At 37.7% G+C, this 23,508-nt stretch overlaps 1 long non-coding RNA gene across 1 annotated transcript in view; it reads right to left on the minus strand.

Moving 5' to 3' along the window:
• Positions 1-949: 949 nt before the first annotated feature.
• LOC144338494 (uncharacterized) overlaps positions 950-23,508 on the minus strand; it is a 261,222-nt gene continuing 238,663 nt past the window's right edge. Inside the window, exon 3 of the long non-coding RNA XR_013412711.1 lies at positions 950-1,063. This is a non-coding gene — a long non-coding RNA (uncharacterized LOC144338494). The remainder of the gene's footprint in view (positions 1,064-23,508) is intronic.

Raw genomic sequence — 23,508 nt, forward strand, 5'->3', positions numbered from 1 at the left:
AGTGGCCTGTATTCTAATGCAGGGACCATCATCTTTATTCTAAAATTTATTTTTAAAAATCATAGTTTTTTTCTACGCCTACCTATTAGGCTAGGAGACAGCAGTTGAACACAATCAATAGCAACTGGCTGAAGCAAGGCTGTCCCTCACAAACTGATATGTCTCCATAGACGTTGCCTCATTTTGTTACTACTTCTCACTTGCTTTTATTATTTTCCTGTTCAGTGTGTTATCAAACATACAGAACAACTATTGACAGACACATTCATGGAAACTTTCTCTTTCTATTCCTTATTTTAATACTTCTAATAGTCATTCCCATACAATTATATACAAAATATCGTGGAATTTACTCTTAAAATAGTAATTGTAGTATTTTTGTGTTGAAAAATACTTCATAATGACAGTCTTAAAATTTTGATTAACGTGGTACACGCTCAAGCATTTTTATTTGGCAAACAATTTAATCAAAATAGGGAAGTTTTGTCTATTTTCATTTTATAGACTGTTGGAAATTCATCAGTGATATCTCGATAAAATTTTAAAATATGTGTTAAAGGGTGTAGAGAAGAATGAAATGAAGTAGCTAACCATCTCCATGGTAACAGAGAATGCAATGGTGGGTGGCGGGAAAGCTTAGTAGTAATGAATGCAATACTATTTCTTAATGTTGGGAATATGATCTATGCTTTTAAATAAAAGTTTATAAAAATTATTTGGATCATTTTTACTTAACATTTCTTTCTCATTTTGTTTCTGACTTGCACTAAATATGACACAGTTACATTACAGCGTTTGTTTTAGCATATGGGCTAATGACAACTATCAAATGTAATCAGTACCAAGTATTGAATACCAAATATAACATTCAATAACTTCAGTAGTTTTCAATTCAGAACACATTGTCTCAGAAAAACAGGATTATAAAGGGGTTCGACTCTGAATCATACCTTAATTTAGATCTGCATAACGTTTCACCCGGGCCACATACAACAGTCTTCTGTTTTCTCATTCACTATTGTCTCCTTCTAAACAGCCTCCAGAAGAGTCTTGTGAGTCAGTCCTGTGCAAAAACACAAATACTAGCTCCTCATTGTGGAAAGTAAGTCCTAGGCTTTTCGCATTTTGGCCCTTCCTACTATTGCAGCCCTAACTTCCATCATAGCTGTGTGCTGCAGGTTTTCTTGCTCCTGCCAGTTCAAGATCTTTACTCTTTTGGAAACACATTGCACTTTTTGCCCTCTTTGCCTTTGCATGTCCTGTTCCCTGCATCCTAGGTAGGTTTGCCTATTCTCTTTTCTGGGCCTTACTTTGGCCTGCATGAAATATTCCTTGTAAAAAGAAAATAAATCTTGGGGCCCCTAAATCACTGAGCTAAAGGGAAAAGTCAAGCTGGGAACTGGTTAGGGCAAACCTACCTCCCATTCTATTCAAAGTCATCCCTCTGAGGCTCACCTGAGACAAATGCATATCTGATTGCTTCCTCTTCCCTATTGTTTATGAAAAATGCAGATTCACAGAGCCAGGCTAAATTGTGTATTCACTGGATGGCCGACCAAGGACTCAAAATAATGCAATCTTTTGTCTTTTATCTACTTCTAACCTGGAAACCCCCACTTCGAGTTGTCTGGTCTTACTGGACTAAACCAATGTACATGTATTGACTGGTGTTTCGTGTCTCCCTAAAATGTATAAAAGTAAACTGTGCCCAGGAGCACACTGGGCACACATCTCAGTGAAACGGGAGAGTTCTCTGATCTCCCTCTCAGGATATGTGATAGGCGTGCGGCTCCTCTGGCTGCCATGCATGTTCAAACCCCTCATGGGAAGGCGAACATGCAGACGGGCAGGTGCAGAAGCTGGGGCAAGCAACCCTGGGCTCTAGACCCATGGCAGCATCCAGGGGTGGGTGCCTGTGAAGCCCAAAGCCCAAGTGGGTACATATTACAGTGTGCTCTTTTAGCTTTGCCATCCATGGATGGCTTAAGCGTTAAACAGCTTAATGGACCCTCTGTCTTTTCACAAGGGCAGAGAGCCAGTGTGACAGCTTTCTGTATCCCAAACTCCTGTCTGGCATCCAGGAAAAATCAGGTCACACATCGATTTGAAGGATGGTGAATGTGGGGGTTTTATTGAGTGGTCAGGGTGGCTTTCAGTGGGATGGATGGGGAGCTGAAAGGGAGATGGAGTGGGAAGATGATCTTCCCCTGGAGATTTGCTGTCCCCAGCTGAACTTCTCTCAATGTTCAGATGCTCCTTCTCTTCTCTCCTTCTCTGCCATTCTTCTGTTTTTCTGTTCCTCTGCTCGTCTGATTGTGGAGCCTAGGGTTTGGCGTTTATATAGGTACAGCATAGCGGGGTGTGGCAGGTCAAAAGGCAACTTTTAGGCATGAAAACAGGAATGCCTGTTCCCATTTAGGGCCATGGGTTTCCAGGCTTGAGGGTGGGGCTTTTGCTGGGGAACCACCCTCTTCTACCCAGTATTTTCCTGTCTCCTGTCTGTATCATCAGGACTTCCTGAGGCTGCGTCATGGGTGCATCCTTAATCTTGGCAAAATTAATTTTCAAAATTGACTGAGACCTGTCTCAGCTATTTGGGGTTCATGTTTGGTAACCACAAAGGGATTCTGAGTATAGGTGCCCCTGATCTTTGACAAACCTTCTACTGATACTTGGTATCAGCTTGAGCTATCTTTATGGCTAAAACCAATAGGACAATTTGCTGAGGCCTGAAAGCCACCCCTCCAAAGAATCCCTGATCTCCAAAAATGTGGTTGCGATCTAAAGTTTATTTGGCTGCACAACTTCTTTTCTGAAGATTTACTTGCTTTCAACAAGAAAGGCAAGCTTTCCTGCTTCCATGACAATGGAAGGCGGATACTTCCTTTATGGAGTTTGACCTTGCTGTCAGCACAGAAGATGAGTTTGAGTTTTTTCCTGCTTCTAGGATGATAGACAGCAGCCTTCAGCCTGAGACCCATCACTAGGTAAGTAGCTCAGTAGGGGTTTTGTCTTGTCCAAAGTTAAGATTAACAATGAGCTGGTCTTAATTTCTCCTTACCATTAGAGTGCTCAGTAATCATATAAATTTTGTGATACTTTGTGTTTTGATTAACTTTTTTTTTTTTTTGCTGTTATTTGTTTCTGTTTTTTTTTTTCATTGGGAAACAATCCAACTTGATCAAATCTAAAGGAAAGTTCAAAATTATGAGGAACAAGGCCTCTGAAGTGGCTGAATTCCCACAAAAGGTAGGGAGGGCTTGGGAAGAAAAATGGCCAGCAAAAGAAAAAGAAAATAAATAGTTTTGATTTTGAGAACTTAAGGGGCTTTATGTACATAACAAGGCCACCTTTTTGCTAGCCAGGCCAAACTGAAAGAGTAAGGCTGTCGCCCCATGCAGAAGTTTCACAGCTAAGGTTCTGCCTTCTTTTTTTTCCACCACAACAGCCTGGGTTTGCTTCCTAAATCAAGTCCTTTCTGGTTTGATACTTGTTACTTTTGAAACATCAGCAATTTTTCCTAGCTAAAATACGGTAATGAGATTTAGAAAGTTTTTTTAAAGGAGCTCAAGGGTTAAAAGTCAGCTTAATTAAAAGCTAACATCCGAGGTGTGTGTGTGTGTGTATGTGTGCACAAGTGCATTTGTATTAAAAGGTCTTTATTTTTTCTTCTGTTAGATAATCAGTGCCATAAAGACAAGACAAAGGATCTCTCAGCAAGGCAATCTTTACTTTCTGCAGAAAGGGTGCCCCTCGCAGATCAAACAATGGTGAGAGCACACCTGAACAAAGGAAAAGCAGACATATTTATCCTTTATACATTTGGGTCAGCCTTACTGCTGTGTCCTGCATCCACTGGCTGGAACTGGACCTCAGTCTTAAACTGATACCCAATTTGCTAATAACCTAAAACTTTCCTAAACAGGTAAGTGCAAGGGAGAACAAAGAAGAAAAGGAAGTTGCTTATGAAAGGTTTAAGGAAGCAGTAACATTTCAAATAAGGAAGGGGCATAAACTATGAGCTAAGACTTACCTGGGCCTGTCCAGACATGCCTGAGTAAGCCAAAGCAACTAACTGGGCTAAAGTGTAAGAACTAGTAGTAGATAGGAGGTTTTAGAGTAAGGAGCTATTATTCCTAGTGTCTATTATTTTATTTTTAAACCAAGATGAGTTTTGAAGAGAAACTTTTCTATTTTCTACATCTTCTCTCCTAGGACCTTGTCTTTATTGAGCAAAAGATTTTTTTCTTCTCAGATGACTATATTCTGTTTTCTTCATTTACTTCTGCTGTCTCTCCTTTGTTTTGCTACCCTCTGCTGCATGATGGACGTAAAATAGTTTACAATTGCCTGGGTTCCTTAAAGAAAACAGAGAAGATGCCACACTCCCTTTTGGGGAGAAACCTCTGTTTTTTCCCAAGAGTGTAAACAGACAAGTTCATCTCAGATCTTAAGATGCTTGCTTTTGTATTGTGTTACTTGATTTTTTGACTAAAGCAGTTATTACAACAGAGGCTACTCTTGGATTATTAAGGAAGAAAGTAGCTTGGACACTTAGAAATGTCTTTGTTAAAAAAAAAAAAAGTGCACTGTAAAAGCATCGCTTGGTCTAGCCTCATAGTAATTCTCTTTTTTTGGAGATCTAGGATTCAGTGTGGGCTCTGCCCACAGCTCAGAGATCCAGTTAAAAGCTAGGTAGTCCCTATCTAAATAAAACTGGTCTCCTCATACAATCCTATAATATATTTCTATAATTTGGTGTTTGATTTGGCATCCATCTTTAATCTCCCTCTAACACCACCAGACTCTTTCTCTCTGTGCTTTGAGATGTAAATTTCACTATCTGATTTTTTTTTACCTAAGGGTTCCTTTAATATGCAAATTTAGGGCTATCTAGCTGACAATTGCCTAGGGCAATAAAATAGGTTATGAAGAAATTGTAAGTCTAAAATAGGAGGAAAAAAAAAGGTCTTATGAATTTATAAGATCTACTTCTTTCTACATGTCTAATACATCTATGTATTTATGTGTCATGTATATGATGTTTCACTACTAAAAATATATAAAAGAGCTCTAATTAATTGGCTTAACAAAGGCACTTAAATCTAATGCTTTTCAGAAAAACAGAAACTTTAAGCCAAATGCTTTTTCAAGTTCATGTGACTTAAGCAAATCTCAATAAAAAAGCTGGTTTTAAAAATTTTAGTGAAATTAAATTAGAAATGGCTTTGGAATTGTCAACATATATTAATCTCTGCTAGATGTCAAAATCTGGCATAAGGTTTCTAAAGCTATGAATGCAGCTCAAATGAGAATTATCTTTGTTTATGTAAAATTTAATAAGTAAGGAATTTAATATTGTTTGGTTAATGAAAATAGCTAAATCCTGAGTTATTGGCAAAACAAACAAACAAAAAAATGACCCTTTATCTAATCTTAATGTTCTTACTCAGGAAAACCTGAAATTCACAGGTTATAAAAATGGTTAAAAAGGAAATAACTTTAAATGAGAACTATCACAGTTTTCATAAGTAATCTAGGTAAACTATTAAAAAATCAATTAATTACACAAATGTAATAAAATAAGTGCTTATAGATAATCTTGTCATATAATTTAAAATCCAAAGTTGTATTAAGCTAAATAATAGATATTTATTAAATGTCTGGGTCATTTCCAATTTTTTTAATTATAGGAAAACATTTTTCTGTAAAAAAGAAATGTGATCTTAAAGGAAAATACTTTTTGTCTAATTCAAAGCTTATTTAAAAGTTATTTATGAAATTAGGTAATCAGTGAATAAGAACAATGTGAAGGAAATTATGAAGAGGCATTTTTGGCACAAAAGGTTAAAAGGAAAATAATTTTATCTGAGAAAGAATCTTGTATGGTAAATTTTTGTTCTAAAATAACTGGTTATTTAAGAAAAAGGAAGGCTGGGCATGTTGGTTCATGCTTGTAATTCCAGCACTTTGTGAGGCCGAGGTGGATGGAACACCTGAGGTCAGGAGTTCGAGACCAGCCTGGCCAACATGGCAAAACCCTGTCTCTACTAAAAATACAAAAATGAGCCAGGCGTGGTGGCACGTGCCTGTAGTCCCAGTTACTCTGGAGGCTGAGGCGGGAGAATTGCTTATACATGGGAGGTGGAGGTTGCAGGGAGCCGAGATGGCGCCACTGCACAACTCTAGCTTGGGCAACAGAGCAAGACTCTATCTCAAAGGAGAAAAGAAAGAGGAAGGGATAAAACAGGAAGTCCAAGCTGTCATAAATGATTTGTATAAAGTTGTCTATAATTAAAGGGAAATTATTTATAATAGTCTTTCTACATTTAGGTTATGATATTAAAAAAACACTAAAAAATTCATTAGAACAATAAAATTTTCTTAAGGGATTGATTTACTCTTAATAAATTATTTTAATTTTTTTAACCCAAAGTTTAACTTTTATCATATCTCGCCATTTTCGGCTTACTCTCCCCTTTTAAAAGGTGCAAAATAATAACTGTCTCTTTCAACTCATTTTCAGCTCATATAAGTTTTTTTTTTTCTCTTGTGTTCTGTCTGTTGTGGCCTGATGCTAAAATTTTTGTTGTTGTTGTTGTTGTTTTTGTTTTGTTTTGAGGTGAGGTCTCACTCTGTCACCCAGGCTGGAGTGCAGTGGCACAATCTTGGCTCACTGCAACCTTCCCCTTCCAGGTTCAAGCAATTCTCCTGCCACCACGCCGGGCTAATTTTTGTATTTTTAGTAGAGACAGGGTTTCACCGTGTTGGCCAGGCTGGTCTCGAACTCCTGACCTCAAGTGATCCACCTGTTTCAGCCTCCCAAAGTGCTAGGATTACAGGCATGAGTCCCCATGCCAGGCCAAAAATTTTTTCTTAAAGGTCTAAAAAAGTGTTTTCTTCCAACATAATATTCTGTACACTGCAGATGGTCTTTTATTTTGCTTGTTGGTAACTGGCCTAAGCGATTTTACATTTTATTGAAATAATTCCTATGTCATTATTATAAGCTTTGGGATTGCTTAGAAAAAAAATAAAATTTCTTTTACTTAAGGTTATTACATCTGTGTAACTTTCTGTATGTGCTTTTAAAGTTCTTGTGCCATTGAGTTTTAGGGCTTTGACTCTTTGGTCTAAAAAGGACACAAAGTCATGCTATATCTTAAACACTGACAGCAATTATAGCCTTATCTTCAGGCCCAGTAGAAGATGCTAATCAAAGTAAACTGCGTTCATGAGATGCAGGACCAGAAATTAAAACTATTCAACTCCTCAAGGCCCAAGGACTATTGTGGAAGAGGTGGGCATGTGAGATTGTAAGGGCTGATATTAAGAGAAAAGTAGTTCAGTTTCTCTAGGAATTAACCATTAATATCAAAGGCACACTAAAGCAAAACCAGCATCTAGGTTGCTTTGTCAGTTTAACTAGATTTTCTTGGAGCATTAACTCACTCCTTAATGCAAAATTATAAAAGTTACAAGGTTTATAGAAATTCTATTTTGTAGTCAAGATGATTAAACTTTTATCGTAAAATTTCAAAAAAAAATTTAATTTGCCACATCCTGTTTTTATTAGGGCTTATTGTTTGGGATATTAAGTCTCCTCTCTCAAAGAATAAAGATGTTCACCTTTTTTTTTTTTTGAAATCTTTGAGTTATTGCTTTGGTTAAATGAATGACTTATTTTACAATGACTCATGACCCTCTTTCGTGATATCAAGCATTTTAAACTTTTTATGTTTGACAAACTTTCCAAAGTCAAATTCTGACTTGATTCCTCATTAATTTTTTGATATTAATCCTCTGAAGTTCAAAAGAGACATATTTGTCTTATTTGGTATAAAAATCATACAAGAAGCATTGTCATATATAAAATGGTGTTTGACTTTCTTTGGGCTGTATTTATATAAATGTTATTGATATGTGTTCCAAAATTATGGGAAACTCTTATAATTCTGATATAACTTGTATATGTTATTAATTATAATTTTTATATTAAATTGTTGTATGCTACAGAAGTAACCAAAATTTCCTTGTCAATTGTGGTTTTAATAATGGCTGTCCTGGCCAGGCATGGTGGCTCACGCCTGTAATCCCAGCACTTTGTAGGCTGAGGCAGGTGGATCATGAGGTCGGGAGTTCAAGACCAGCTTGGACAAATGGTGAAACGCCATCTCTACTAAAAATACAAAAATTAGCCGGGCGTGGTGGCACATGCCTGTAATCCCAACTACTCAGAAGGCTGAAGTAGAGAATCACTTAAACCTGGGAGGCAGAGGTTGCAGTGAGCCGAGATCATGCCATTGCACTCCAGCCTGGGCAACAAGAGTGAAACTCCATCTCAAATAAATAAATAAAAAATAAAAAATAAAAAAAAGCAACAAATACAATAGCATCTTTCTTTATTTGTCCTGAAATGACTACTTTAATAATCGATTGTTTCCTTGCTTTAAGGGTTGTGTCCACACACTATATATATTTTCAAATATAACTGTTAAATTATTGAATAAAGCCTGCAACTCTCTGGATTTATACCTTAAAACAATTCATATGCTTATACATTATTATTATTGACACATTGTATGGGGGCATTTTGATATCATGTTGTTATATAAATTAATCAGTTGTTATGGAAGTTATGAACAATAATTTTGTACTTCTCTGATAAATTGCTCTCCAAATAAGGTGTCCAGGGCCAAAACATTTGTTAAGAAATTGAACTGTATGTCTTAACTAGGTAATTTTTTTAGAAAGTCCCTTTGACATTGTTTAAAAAGATGTTCTTGATCTTGAATTTTCTTCCTAAAGTATCTAATTCCTGTTGATAAATGTAGCCCCACTTTACGAGATTGTTTGCATTTACCTTAAATCTTCATAACAAAATGTTACTTGAAAAGCTAATGTGCAACTTATTTTGGACATATATGTCTCATTTAAAAATATTTTAGCAGGTGAACCTGAATAAAATATAACGTTGGGTACAGATAATTCATATTTTATTGATGTAAAAATGGGCTGTCTACGTATACTCAGAACAGTACATATTGTAATGTAAGCAAATGCATCATCTTAATAGAAATTTCTAAAGAGGCTTAGCTTAGTGTTTAGTATAGGTTAGCAGTTGAAGATAACTTAAGGAAGAGGGATTTTATGTATATCGATCTTTGAGTCTGGGACTCTGTTCTAAAGTATTTGCTTTATTTTTGAATTTTTAATCAATTATGAGATTAATCATCAAATCTATGCTTCAAGGCCTTTACTCTATAGAAGATGTTAATTATACAGTACATTTGTGCAATTTAAACCTCTATGTCTTCTTTGTGCTATGCAAAATTTATCTTTATGATTTGCTGTGTCTGTCTATGCAAACCAGTAGACAAATTTTTGCTCAGACTATTATGTGCATCCAGTCAGCCCAGAAGAGCTATTATCATCACCTCTTCAGTGAAAAATATTGTGGCTACCTGCCAGCTACTTTATGATTTTTATTTCACTAGATTATACAAACATCTACTGAGTACCTAAGATATTCCCAGGTTCCGTTGAGGATCAAAGGTGAACAAGACAATGTTGCTGCCGTCAAGATTTCACACTCAAGCAAGGGAGATGAGAAATTGGTCAAAATTATTCTATCAGAAATAATGTGCTAGAATATATCTTTGAATGACCTACAAGGTGCTACAGAGGTTTGAAGAAGGGAGTAGCTGCATCAGGAAGGCTTTGTAAATGAGATATTCCTTCAAGGACAGACTGAGCACAGAAAGGCATTGCAGACAGTGGGAATTTTAGCAAAAGCACTGATGGTGAAGAGGAACACTTGTTGTATACAGGTTGAACACACCAAATCTGTAATACTCCAAAATCTGAAACTTTTTGAGCACCAACATGGTGCTCAAAGAAAATGCTTTTTGGATTTCAGATATTTGAATTAGGTATTCTTGACTGGTAAATACAATGGAAATATTCCAAAATCCAAAAGAAATAAAAAAATCGAAACACTTCTGGTCCCAAGCATTTAAGATAAGGGATAATCAACATGTATTCCTCTGTGTCTGGGTCTGTACTGGGCCTTTACAATTGCTTGCTCATTTAATCCACACAACCACCCTGTAATGTGCATGATACTATTTCTATTTTGCAGATAGTACCAAGGCCCAGAGCTGGTAAATAAGTGGCAGAGCTGGTATTGAACTCAGGCTGGGGTGACATCAAAGACCATGTTCTTTCCTCACAGGGGTGAGAGAAAGCACAATCTGTTTGATAAAAAGGAGTAGAGTTACTTAGAACAAAGAATGCTGGAAAGGTAGCAAAACGAAAAAGATGATCGGTGGAGTTGATGTAGAACCAAATGTGCTCTAGTAGACATTAACAAGTATTCTCGACAACGTCCCATGGTCAAATATGTATGGAAAATATTGCATACTACATTCTAGTGCTGCCATGTAGAGGTTGTACACTACATGAATGAATGTCATATAATAGGCTACAACGTGAATATTTGCCTCTAGAGTTGTACAGTGAACAACTTGCACAAACATATGTTGCCAATCAGCTCTATCTTATTTTTTTGGAAATTCACAAATCACATTAGGATGTGAAAAACTTCAGAAAGTCTTATAATAATGAAATACATTTAACCCACTAAATCTCAAAATTATTTGACCACAGGAGGGAAATTGCTTTAGTGTCCAATAATATCTCATGGAATACTAGCATTCTATGAAACACAGTTTCATAGAAAATGCTAGGCTAGCCAGTCATACTTGACAAGTCAGTATAAAGTGGAGTGACTTGGCCACATAGCCTTTGTCTGGAAATTCTGCCAAAGACACTCCCTTAGTCTGGATGATGTGACTTCAATTTTCTAATGGTACACATTTTCCTTCACCAATTTTTTTTTTTTTTTTGAAATGGAGTCTCACTCTGTTGCCCAGGCTGGAGTGCAGTGGTGTGATCTCGGCTCACTGAAAACTCCACCTCCCAGGTTCAAGCAATTCTCCTGCCTCAGCCTCCTGAGTAGCTGGGATTACAGGCACGCACCACCACGCCCAGCTAATTTTTGTATTTGTAGTAGAGACGGGGTTTCACCATGTTGGTCTGGCTGGTCTCGAAATCATGATCTGCCCACCTCAGCCTCCCAAAGTACTGGGATTACAGGTGTGAGCCACCAATGCCTGGCCCATTCCTTCACCAATTCTAAGTTCAGAGGAACAGGGTTGTCATGAGCAGAGCTTGTGTGCTTGGTGAAAATGGCTGTGGGTGTAATGAAATATTTATTCCCCAAGCGTTGGGGTGGTTTGATGGGACCTGGGGCAGCTGGGGTCCCTGGGCCAGTCATTTTCTGCCCAAGTAGCCTCATCTATTTACCTTAGTATGCTGTACAAACATTATTTTTAAGGTATACTACAATGGGGCAAAGATTGAGAAGCAATGATTTTGAAAATGCCAAGTTACTTGTTAAGGACTCCAGTCTAGATTTATAAGATAGCTTTTTCTTGTCCCATTTTGTTTAGCAACTCCAGAAATAGTAATTGGTACAACTAGTGTTAGAAGAAAACATCATTATTACAAAATATACTACAAGGAAAGAAGAATTAGATATTTGAGAATTATCTTTTTTGTTATTTTGCTTATCTAGTTGGGAACATCACATTAATCTGTTTTCCCCTCAATATTAAAACTTTTTGGGATTAACAGCAATTACTCATTTATGTGCAAATATCTAGAAGATGAGCAATGTGAATCTATAACAGTAAAGGAGGCATTCAGGATGAGGTGGCAGAATTCCTTAAATAGTCATACTTCATTTCAATTGAAAAACTGCACAACTGAAAGAATGACAAAAATGCTATTGTTAAAGTAAAAAAAAAAAAAAAAAAACTTTGGAAAGTTATGAATGTCTAAAATTTCCTGCAGTTATTTTTGCAAAGATTGATTCATATTCAGATTAGCTTCCTGCCAGATGGAAGAAACACACAGTAAATCAGCTTTTGCAGGAGAGAAATCAAAAAGAAGCATAAGCTGCTGTTTAAAAGGGTTTTTTCCTTTTTTGCCATATTAATAGCACATTAACCCTTAGGGAGTGTTATTGCAAGAAGCTAAACCATGGAGGCTTCATTCCATCCTTCAGGAAGAATAAATATTTTTCAGCCCACTAGGTTGGGGGAAAATAGCTCCTTGGATTGCACACTCAAAAAAGTGTTTTGTTTAATGATGGTCAAGTCTCATGCGCTCCAAGGCAGAAATGAAAGAGTAAATGTATGGAAATGGGGAATGAATTCCTCCTCTTGCATCCAGCGAAACTCCGCTTTAGATAATTGTTCCTGGGATGCATTAAGGATACAGTAGATGAGATGGATCGATGTCCTTGGGGGTCTTTTAAACCAGGTGTGTGTTGTTTTGGGGGGTGGGGAGTGGTGCTGCTGGAGCCCATATAGTACCTTTAAGGAGCTCCCTTTATTATTCTGGCCATGTGATCCAAGTGCATGAGAACGCAATCATACCACATGGTTGTACCAGTGCTGGAGACTAGGTTTTCTCTCTGAACCAGCAGTCACTCTTCCTACTTAGTTCTCTCTTTGTCCTTCCTTCTAATCTTCTACTTGTTCTTGTCCTCGTGCCTTTGCCTCACAGTTTCAACTCTATGCCCTTTTTGTTTCACATGTGATCTAAGCATTCCTTGTGATAATACTCTGCTCTCCACCGTAGTTGAATACAGTAATCTGGACTCTAACCCTCTAGACTTGATCCATCCTCAAGTGTCCTCTTTCCCCTATATGCTGACTTCATGGGGACAGCTTTTCACCTGTCCTGTTTCAGCCTTGACACTTTGATGATAATGGTAGCAGTGTAGCTATAACATGTGTTTACTGAGCACCTACTGTGTGCCAATCTTCTCAACCGCCCTATGAGAGAGGTATTATTACTATTCCAATTTTACAGCTGAGGAAATTAGGCATAGATAGTTAAGAAAACTGCTCATAGATTATAGAGCTTGTAATTGACAGAGCTTAGCTTCTGATGCACATGAGTCTGAATTCAAAGCCTGTGCTCTTAACTACTATGCTATCTCAGAGTCTTAAACTGCACCAATTAATCACCTGGGAATCTTGTTAAAATGCAGATTCTGATCCAAATGGTCTGGGATGAGACTTGAGAATTTTCATTGTTTTACTAGCTCCCAGGAGATGCCAATGTTGTTGGTTTAAGACTTTGAAGAGCAAGAAACTATATAGGGTGCAGCATTTCAAGAAAACAGATGCTTTGGAAATCTCTTCCACCCAAATTTCCAGAAGAGGTGCTACAAATTCACCATACCACACCTGTGCATTTTTCGTGGTATTTGAGGGATGAAAATGCTGGCTCTTCCATGCAATACCCAAAGCTGCCACCATTCAGTGAGTGCTTTCTCACTTGCAGTCACTGTTGTTAAGTGCATTTCAGAAACCAACTCACTTAATACCTACGACAGACTTATGCAAAAAGTCATACAACTAATAAAATCGATGGAACTGGATTCATGCCTAAAGAATCTAGCTCTAGAGCCCACATATAACCAATATACGCTTCTTAAGTATAGCAGAGTGGTCTGAGATCAGCTTGGGGCAGTGGTTGACAGTGGGCTTTGACACTAGTTTTGAGTCTGGATTCATTACTTCTTGGGTGTATAACCTTGGATATGTTCTTAACACTATTCTGTTCATTTTAATTTCTACCACTTCTGGTGTCTGGTCCAACACATAAGGAGCTTGGAAGTTGTTACTCCTTCCTATCAACATGTAAAGAGCTGAACAAAAGGGAAAATCAACAACTATTCTTCGGTTTTTAGATTCATCAGAGAAGTGAGGTCACAGGGTAAATTGCCGCCCCCAGAATTGGAGACAGAAGCAGGCACACAAAGGGAATCACAGCTTACTAGAGCAGAAACCCGAAAGCATAAACCTCCACAAGAACCAATGCCATAGTAAGAAAACATCAACTGTAATTGGTGAATGCTGGAGGCTCAGAGTGGACAAATCTGAAAGTTAAAAACTTCAGTTATATGGTTGCCCTTACACTTTGTGAGTTTTTACCTTTTGGAGCTCTATTGGGTCTTCATAATGAGCATCAGAAGAATCCCCTCATGCTTTAGAAAAAGAACCATTCCGAAATACACCAAAGCATTTTGTTCTTCTTCACAAGGAATGTCCTTAGGAGAAACTACAGTATTTTACAAGAGTCTAACCTGCTGGGATTATTTCAAAACCTAACCTACTTGTGGGAAGGAAAATACCCAATTCCAGCTCCCTCTAGCCTTTCATGTGAGGAAAGGGAGATGCTCAGCTCTCACCACTATAAACATTCCGTCCTATCTAAGCAGGAAGAAGCTAAGAAGTACTGGCTAAGTTCACAGTCTAGGGGCACAGGTTCACCAAAAGACAAAGTTAATCATAAAGCTATAGAACACTTCACACGCCACCTTCAAACACACACCACTACATTATTCAGAGCCTATTTATTGCAGTTTCTCTCACCTAGTACACTATGTTCATCTTTCAACAAAACATTACAAGGATATTACTGGCGAAACATACAGTTTGAAGAGATTGAACAAACATCAGAACAAAATTTAAATATAGCAGGAATGGTGGCATTATCAGACCAGTACTTTTTTTGAAAATACTTATTATTGTACTAAGAGCTTTAATGGGAAAAGTAGACAACATGCAAGAACAGCTAGATAATGTAAGCAGAGAGATAGAAATTCTGAGAAAGCATTTAAAAGAAACGCTAGCGATCAAAGACACTGCAACAGAAATGAAGAATGCCTGTGACGGCCACATTAGTAGACTGGATGCAGCTGAGGAAATAATCTCTGAGCTTGAGGGTATGTAATAGACACTTTCAAAACTAAAAAGAAAAAAGAAAAAAGAAAAAAAATACTGAAAAACAACCCCCAGAACAGAATATCCAGGAACTGTGGGGCAACTATGAGAGGTATAGCATACACATAATGAGGATCTCAGAAGGAAAAGAAAGAGAGACAGGGATGGAAGAAATGTGTGACAGAATAATAACTGAGAATTTCCCCAAGTTAATGTCAGACACCAAACCACATATCCAGTAAGCTTGGAGAACCAAGCAGGATAAAAGCCAAAAATAAAAATTAAAACAAAAATACACATAGGCATACCTTTTTTTTTTTTTTTTAAAGACAGGGTCTTACTCTGTCACCCAGGCTGGAGTGCAGTGGCACAATCTTGGCTCACTGCAAACTCCGTCTCCTGGGTTCAAGCGATTCTCCTGCCTCAGCCTCCCGAGTAATTGGGATTACAGGTGCCCACTCCATGCCTGGCTAATTTTTGTATTTTTACTAGAGATGGGGTTTTACCATGTTGACCAGGTTGGTCTCAAACTCTTGACCTCAGGTGATCCACCCGCCTTGGCCTCCCAAAGTGCTGGGATTATAGGCGTGAGCCACCATGCGCAGGCATGCATACCATTTTCAAACTGCAGAAAATCAAAGATAAGAGTCTTGAGACAAGCCATAATAAACAAAAAACATCTATATAGGATCAAAGACAAGAATTACACTTGACTTCTCAGAAACCAGGCAAGCAAGAAGAGAGTGGAGTGAAATATTTAAAGTTTTGATAGAAAAACAACTTCATCAACCTAGAATTTTGAATCCTATAAAATTATCCTTCACAAGTGAAAGAGAAATAAAGACTTTCTTAAACAAACAAAAATTTAGAGAATTTGTTGCCAGAAGACTTGCTTTGAAAGAAATGTTAAAAGTTATTCAGGGAGAAGGAAAATAATATAGATCAGACACTTGGATTCACATAAAGAAATTAGAGAATGAATAAGTAAAAGTAAAATAAAAGCTTTTATTTTTCTTATTTGTAATTGATATAACCTATAATGGTTTGTTTAAAAAATAATAGAAACAATGTATTTAAGTGTATATACTTGTGTATTTATATGCTTATGTATAAGTAAAATAAACGATAGCAATGTTGCAAAGGACAAGATGGAGGAATTCGGATTATTTTATTATTTTAAGTTACTGTCATTATCCATGAAGTGGTATAGTGTTATTTGAAAGTGGACCTGGATTGGTTGTAAACATACATTGCAACTTTAGGGGAACCACTAAGAAAAGATTAAGAAGGACTATAACTAACATATTAATAAAGGAGAGAAAATGAAATCATATAAATATTTAGTTATAACTACAAAAGGCAGAAAAAGTGTGGGAGACAAAAATAGAAACAGAACATAGGCAACAAAGAGAAAACAGTTGCAAATGTGTTAAATGTTACCCACCTGTATCAATAATCATTTAAACATCAATGGTCTAAATATAGCAATTAAAAGACAGATATTGTCATAGTGTATCATAAAACAAAACCCAGCCATATGCTTTTTACAAGAAACTCACTTTAAATATAAAGACACTTGTAGGTTAAAAGTAAACAGATATAGAAAGATATGCCGGCCAGGCGCGGTGGCTCATGCCTGTAATCCCAGCACTTTGGGAGACCGAGGTGGGCAGATCACCTGAGGTCAGGAGTTCGAGACCAGCCTGGCCAATGTGGTGAAATCCTGTCTCTACTAACAATACAAAAAAAAAAAAAAAAAAAAAAAAAATAGCCAGGCATGTTGGTGGGTGAAACACTGTCTCTACTAACAATACAAAAAAAATTAGCCAGGCATGGTGGCGGGCACCTGTAATCCCATCTACTCAGGAGGCTGAGGCAGGAGAATCGCTTGAACCCAGGAGGCGGAGGTTGCAGTGAGCCAAGAATGCACCATTGCACTCCAGCCTGGGCGACAAGAGTGAAACTCCATCTCAAAAAAATAATAATAATAATAAAATAAATAAAAATAAAGATATGCCATGCTACCACTAATCAAAAGAAAGTGGGACTATCTCTATTAATTTCAGACAGAGCAGACAACAGGGCAAGGTAAGGTATCATGGATAAATTGAATAATTATATAATGATAACGGAGTCAGTTATCCAAGAAGACATAACAATCTGCTATGGTCTGAATGTTTATGTCCCTGCCCCACCCTCCCTCAACACACAATTTAAATGTTGCAATCCTAATCCCCAAATAGAGGGTATTAGGAAGTGTGGCCTTTGGTGGGTGATTAGATCAGGAGGACTGAGGTGTCATAAATGGGATTAGTGACCTTATAAGAAGACGCCAGTGAGATTCCTTCCCCCTTCCACCACTTGAGGACACAGCTAAAAGTCAGGGGCCAACAAAACAGGAAGAGGCCCTCTCTGGACACTGAATTTATCAGCACCTTGATCTTGGACTTCCCAGTCTCCAGAAGTATGAGACTAATGCCTGCTTATAAACCATCCAATGCATGCTTTTTTGTTATAGCAGCCTGAATGGACTAAGACAGAAATCTTAACGTGTATGCACCTACAAACAGAGCATCAAAAGGCATGATTCAACAACTGATAGAAGTTACAGCAAGAAATAGATAAATTCAATGTTATAGTCAGAGACATTTTTTCTTTCCTATAAAATAGGAATAATACTAGTGCCTATTCAATAGAATTTGTGTGAAGATTCAATGAGTTAATAGGTGTAAGGGCCTTAGAATAATACCTGACACATTCTAAAAGCTTGAACAATGCTGGCCATTATTGTTACTATTACTATTATTATTATAGTCTACACGGAACCAATGTTTATTTTTATGTTTGACACTCAAATCACTATACTAATCTCTCATCTTTGCTTTTCTTCTGGAAATCTAGTAAAAAGGGAGGAAGAAAGAGGAGTACAGAGATGTTATAAAACATAGATCACAGAGAGAAGCCATTTATTTTTCCACCACTACCCTTGACATGACTGCTGCCGAACTGAAGGAAGAAAGAACATTGCGGAGGGAAGAGATCAATAAAAATTATTCTTTTCCACCTTCTTTCCCTGCTGTTGGAATTCAATCTTTAGGCTAACATTATGGCAAGATTTATGATGCAGAGGAAATGGGATTCTTCCCCAGTACCTCACTCATGTTACCCTTTGTCCAGTCTTGGCAGAAATACTGCAGAGTAGTAGTTGAGGTGCCACATGAATTCAGGAGGAAATTAGAAAGGTGACAAATCCAAAATCTCATGACAAACTGTAATTCACAGAGTTGGAGGAGGGGCCAGGTAGAAGGTGATTTAATCATGGGAACCAACTTCCTTTCTGCTGTCCTTGTGATAGTGAGTGACTTCTCACAAGATCTGGTTGTTGTAAAAGTGTGTAGCACCTCCCCCTGTCTCTTATTTTCCTGCCGGCCATGTGAAGATGCACCTCCTTCCTCTTCACCTTCTGCCATGATTGTAAGTTTCCTGAGGCCTCCCCAGCTATGCCTCCTGTACTGCTTGTAGAACTGTGCATCAATTAAACCCCTTTTCATTATACACTACCCAGTCTCAGGTATGTTGTTATAGTAGTACAAGAACTAACTAATACAGACGGTAAATATAAATTTGAAGTAAGAAAGATGAAAAAAAGAGAGGTGCAATATATATTTGTTTATAATAAAGACAGTATTTTGTTACTCTTAAGGGAAACAAAATTCACGCCTGGAGGAAGATTTTGTTATTGTTATTGTTGTTGTTGTTCTCTAATTTTTGTGTATGAAGGTTCATTTTATAGATAGCAGTGCCCTTGTGATAAGAAGTAGGGAGGAGCTAACACTTATTGAGCACCTACTATGGGAAAGATGCCTAAGTTTAGCCATCCCCTGAACAAACCAGCAAGGTAAAGTTTGTCCATTTCATAGATGACAAAACTGAAGTGCATCCAGGTTTAAGTCAATTGCTGAAACATGCATAGTAAGTAAATTGCGTATCTGGGATTCAAATCCAAACCTGTCTGATTTCCAAACTCTGATGTTCCCATACTACCTACATTTTAAAAAATATGTGCCCCAAAGAGAAATATAGAGTTCCCCTAGAAAGCCAGTGGGTGATATAAGTTGCACTTCTTCATACATGATCAGCCACAGAATATGAGTTCTGGTCCCTGGTGCCTGGAGACTTCGGTACCTTTCAGAGCTCATCTCCATTCTGAACTCTTCAGGAATATCAGGTTGACTCCTCTGAGACCATACAGGTTGATACAGCAAAAAGAACGTGGAGTTGGAATCAGACATTCCTGAATTGTAGTCATAGTTTCATAATTTCCTCGTCTACAACGTTGGGCGAGTGTCTTGGGCTCTCTGAGCCTCGAATCCCTCCTTATAATTCTCTTTTCTAGCTTCCTTCTTCCTAATCTCATGTGGGATACATAAGGGGCATCTTCTTCTTATCTTTGGTCAGTTCCCTTCTGTGAGTTAAATATTGCCACAATAATTAGGTGTAACAGTCCTCCAAATTCTACGGCTTATAGTTGTCTATTATTTTCACCAATCTGTTAATTGGCTGATGTCTCTGCTTCAGTGGTACAGCAGCTGGGCATATTTATCTCCAGATCTGTTTTTCTTGGGCTCAGATTGAAAAGTGAACAGCTATTGCAGGGATTTTCTTCTCATGGTCATTGCAGAGGCATAGGAGGGCAAGCAGAAACATGTGAATCCTCTTAAGTTATTGAATCAGAACTGGCGTACTGTTATTTATGCCCTATTCTATTGACCAATGCAATACACAGGGCCAAGCCCCAAGTTAAGGGAGACAATGTACATTTTCTGCTCATCAATGGCGTGGCCAAAGTGTAGTTGTAGGGGAGGGTGAATTGGGGTTGACAAGTCAATCCCTCTTAGAAACTACCACTACTAAGTTTCTAAGTAGTTTCCTTTATCATTCTCAGGCTTACTATTCTATTGTACCAGGAATAGAATTCTTCAATTTCCTGACTTCCTACTTAAAAGCTTTCTGTATCCACATTTACCAACCATTTTCTCTTTTCTTTCAGTCCCGGATATGCCATTCAACCTGTGTTTTGAATTGTATTCCCTTCTTGCTGCTCTGGAAATTATCAATTATCTTCACTGCCTCCCATATACTCAACTTACACGTCTCTGTTGTCCTCATCTTTTGAAACGCTGTAGTTCCTGCCCCCTCCACTTAAACAAAATATAATCAAAAACAAACCAAAAAGTTTATTTGATCCAACACCTTGCCTTTAGCAACTCCCCTACACCTCTCTTTCTTTCCTCAGTCAAGATTCCAGTTACGCCATTTTCCTAAATTTCATTTATTCCTCAATATATTCAAATCTGGCTTCTGCTCCCCTCAATTTGCTGATAATGTTCTCTAAAATATCACTGTAGATCATTCCTTTCCTGAAATGCTCTTACCGTGCTTTACATGATTTTACACTTTTCCTGTGCTGTTCTTACATCATTGTATGTTGTTCCTCAATTTCTTTTACTGAATTCTTTCCCATGTTTGATTTTTAAAATGTTGTTTCCTAGGGTCTTCATCTGATTCATTACATTTTCTACAAATTATCTAAGGTTTTCCCTTGGTTTTAATTATGTGTAAATGCCTCCAAAGCCTTTATCTCTTTTTTTCTTTTCTTTTCTTTCTTTTTTTTTTAATTTTTATTTATTATTATTATTTTTTAGATGGAGTCTCATTCTGTTGCCCAGGCTGGAGTGCAATGGCGCAATCTCGGCTCACCACAACCTCTCCCTCCTAGGTTCAAGTGATTCTCCTGCCTCAGCCTCCTAAGTAGCTGGGACTATAGGCGTGCACCACCATGCCCGGCTAATTTTTGTATTTTTAGTAGAGACAGGTTTTCACTATGTTGACCAGCCTGGTCTCCAACTCCTGACCTCATGATCCACCCGCCTCTGCCTCCCAAAGTGCTGGGATACAGGCGTGAGCCATGGTGCCTGGTCTGCCTTTATCTTAATTTAAGATAACTCTCTTGACCTCCAGATACCTCCAAAACAGATATCACACAGATATAAACCCAACCTGCTCAATTATAAATCCACTAACTCCTACACAATACACACAAACTCTTTTAGTTCATATAGAATATAGAATATTGCCAGCTATTCTCACCCAGTCTTCCAAGTAAAACCTTACACTTATCCTTGCTGCTTCTTTTTTCATCTTTACACATCCAATTAACCACCAAGTTAGATTGAAGTGAAACAGATCCTTCACTACCACTGTCATTTGTTGCTTTATTGTTTCGCTTGGTTGTTTGGGGCAGGAATCATTTCAGTAGCTTCCTAGTTGGCCTTTTTTTCTTTGTCCTTTAGGGGTAACACTTTTTAAAATAATCAAGTGCCTACCACAATACTTAATACACCAAGCTTAGGTGCTCAGTGTTAGTTTAGTCTCTCCTGCTCTCTCATCCTTAAGGCAAACCCATAGAAGTGGGTTTGGCACAAAATGAAACTCATCTGATGACTCAATGAGTTGATTCTTCTTTTTTTTTTTTTTTTTTTGAGACGGAGTCTCGCTCTGTCGCCCAGGCTGGAGTGCTGTGGCCGGATCTCAGCTCACTGCAAGCTCCGCCTCCCGGGTTCCCGCCATTCTCCTGCCTCAGCCTCCCGAGTAGCTGGGACTACAGGCGCCCGCCACCTCGCCCGGCTAGTTTTTTGTATTTTTTAGTAGAGACGGGGTTTCACCGTGTTAGCCAGGATGGTCTCGATCTCCTGACCTCGTGATCCGCCCGTCTCGGCCTCCCAAAGTGCTGGGATTACAGGCTTGAGCCACCGCGCCCGGCCTGATTCTTCTTTTAAGGTTTTTCTTTGAGCCTTAATACGTAAGGATTTATTCTCTAAGATCCTTCCATGTTTCTTTTAGTTCATATACAATTAGTAATGCCATTAATTATATAATTAATAGAAATACTAATTATCAAATTATAATCCATTAATTATAATTCTTATAAATTAATTATATTCAACATTCAAAACAATATTGCTATGTTTCTAAGCCACCATGGTTTTCATCTTCAAGGTCACCCAAGATGCTGCAGAAACATCTCTGTTTTGTTGCAGCCAATCAACAAACAGTGTAATCAACTCCCTTCAAACAAACATCAAGGATATTTTATACAGCATGCTCCTTTGCATCTCTTTGTGTAGAACTCAATCACACCTGCTGCAAGGCAGACTGGGAAATGGCAGCAAATAACATTGTCATCTTCATTTTCTCAAATGAAAAAATAATTGGGAAGCCAGACAGTAGTTTTAACTTTGGGTGGTAATGTACCCAGCTTGCAACTGGGGTTCTGTGACTAAGGAAGAAGAAAAGAAATATTGAGAGGCAACCAGCAATCTCTGTATATGCCCAGAACCTTGCAAGGTATCTGGCCTATTGACAGGGCCCACCAAATGTTCAAAGATTGAAGGTTTCTTAATGTACTTTATAAAAATAACTGATCCTTATTTGCCAAAAGTGTCTTTGAACTACCAGCCTTCCCTTTGTGGCTTTTAAATCTGACCTTTCTTCCATATGTTGCTACTTATGAGGTCTTAGCTTACTTTCTAAAAGGGTTTTGTTTTAGTTTGTTTTCAAAGTGAAAATTAGGCTTGTTTCTGGAATCTCTGACCTTCCACTTACTTTTTGCTTGGATCTCACTGTACTCACAGTTTTTCCACTTCTCTTTCTCTAGTCCTGCTCTCAGGATAGGATATGATGAACACCATCAGCATGATTAAGCTTAGAGTACGACTTCACTCAGAGTTAATGTTTTAATAGGCTCCAAAGCCTTAAATTAAAGACATCCTCCAATAGCAGAATTTCAGGACTATATAATTGGTTAATGGAGGTGTTTGTGGATGGGATTGCGACTACTCTGAAGTCACAGCCTTCACCCTGGCATGCTCCCATTCTCAGGATGGGTCTGTATCTTGTTACGGCACTACTACTATAAACAGTGATTATTTAACAGTCTTTTCTTCTGTTTGGAACTGCAAGGTGCATTGCACTGGTAGCTCAAGTGACTTCTGCTATCATGTTCAGATGGAGTTCAGTTTCCTTCAGTGGCTCCCAAATTGTTATTTTTAATTAGTCAATTCATATGCCTATTACTATTGGTAGATTACAATAAAATATCTTGTTGACTAAATAAATTCTGAAACAAATTGGACTCAGAAAGTAAATTTGTTTATAAATCTAGACTAAATTTGAATTAATTTGAAAAATGATGTTTAGGACAACAACATGAATTTTGAATATATAATAATGAAATGGAACAAAGGTGATGTTAGAAAAAAATAGGTTACATGAAAAAATAATGACTAGCAGATAAAATTTATGAGAGACATGCTGCTAATTTTGACTACTGATCTAAAATTTGAAATGGCAGCAAATAACATTATCTTCATTTTCTCAAATGAAAATATAATTGAGGAGCCAGTTTAATTTATAAAGCATGCTGAGATTATGTCTAGTAGACTGCTTATACTGTTTTCTTAGAAATCAGGAGAAAAGGTCTCCTCGGTTAAATATTTAAAGGAATTAATGCCACTCTTGGCTCTGTATGCTATTTTACCATTAAGTTTTTATGAAAGTCTCTTCTTTTGTTCCATCCTTGGCC

Source organism: Macaca mulatta, chromosome X, assembly GCF_049350105.2.
Source record: "Macaca mulatta isolate MMU2019108-1 chromosome X, T2T-MMU8v2.0, whole genome shotgun sequence".
NCBI lineage: Eukaryota > Metazoa > Chordata > Mammalia > Primates > Cercopithecidae > Macaca > Macaca mulatta.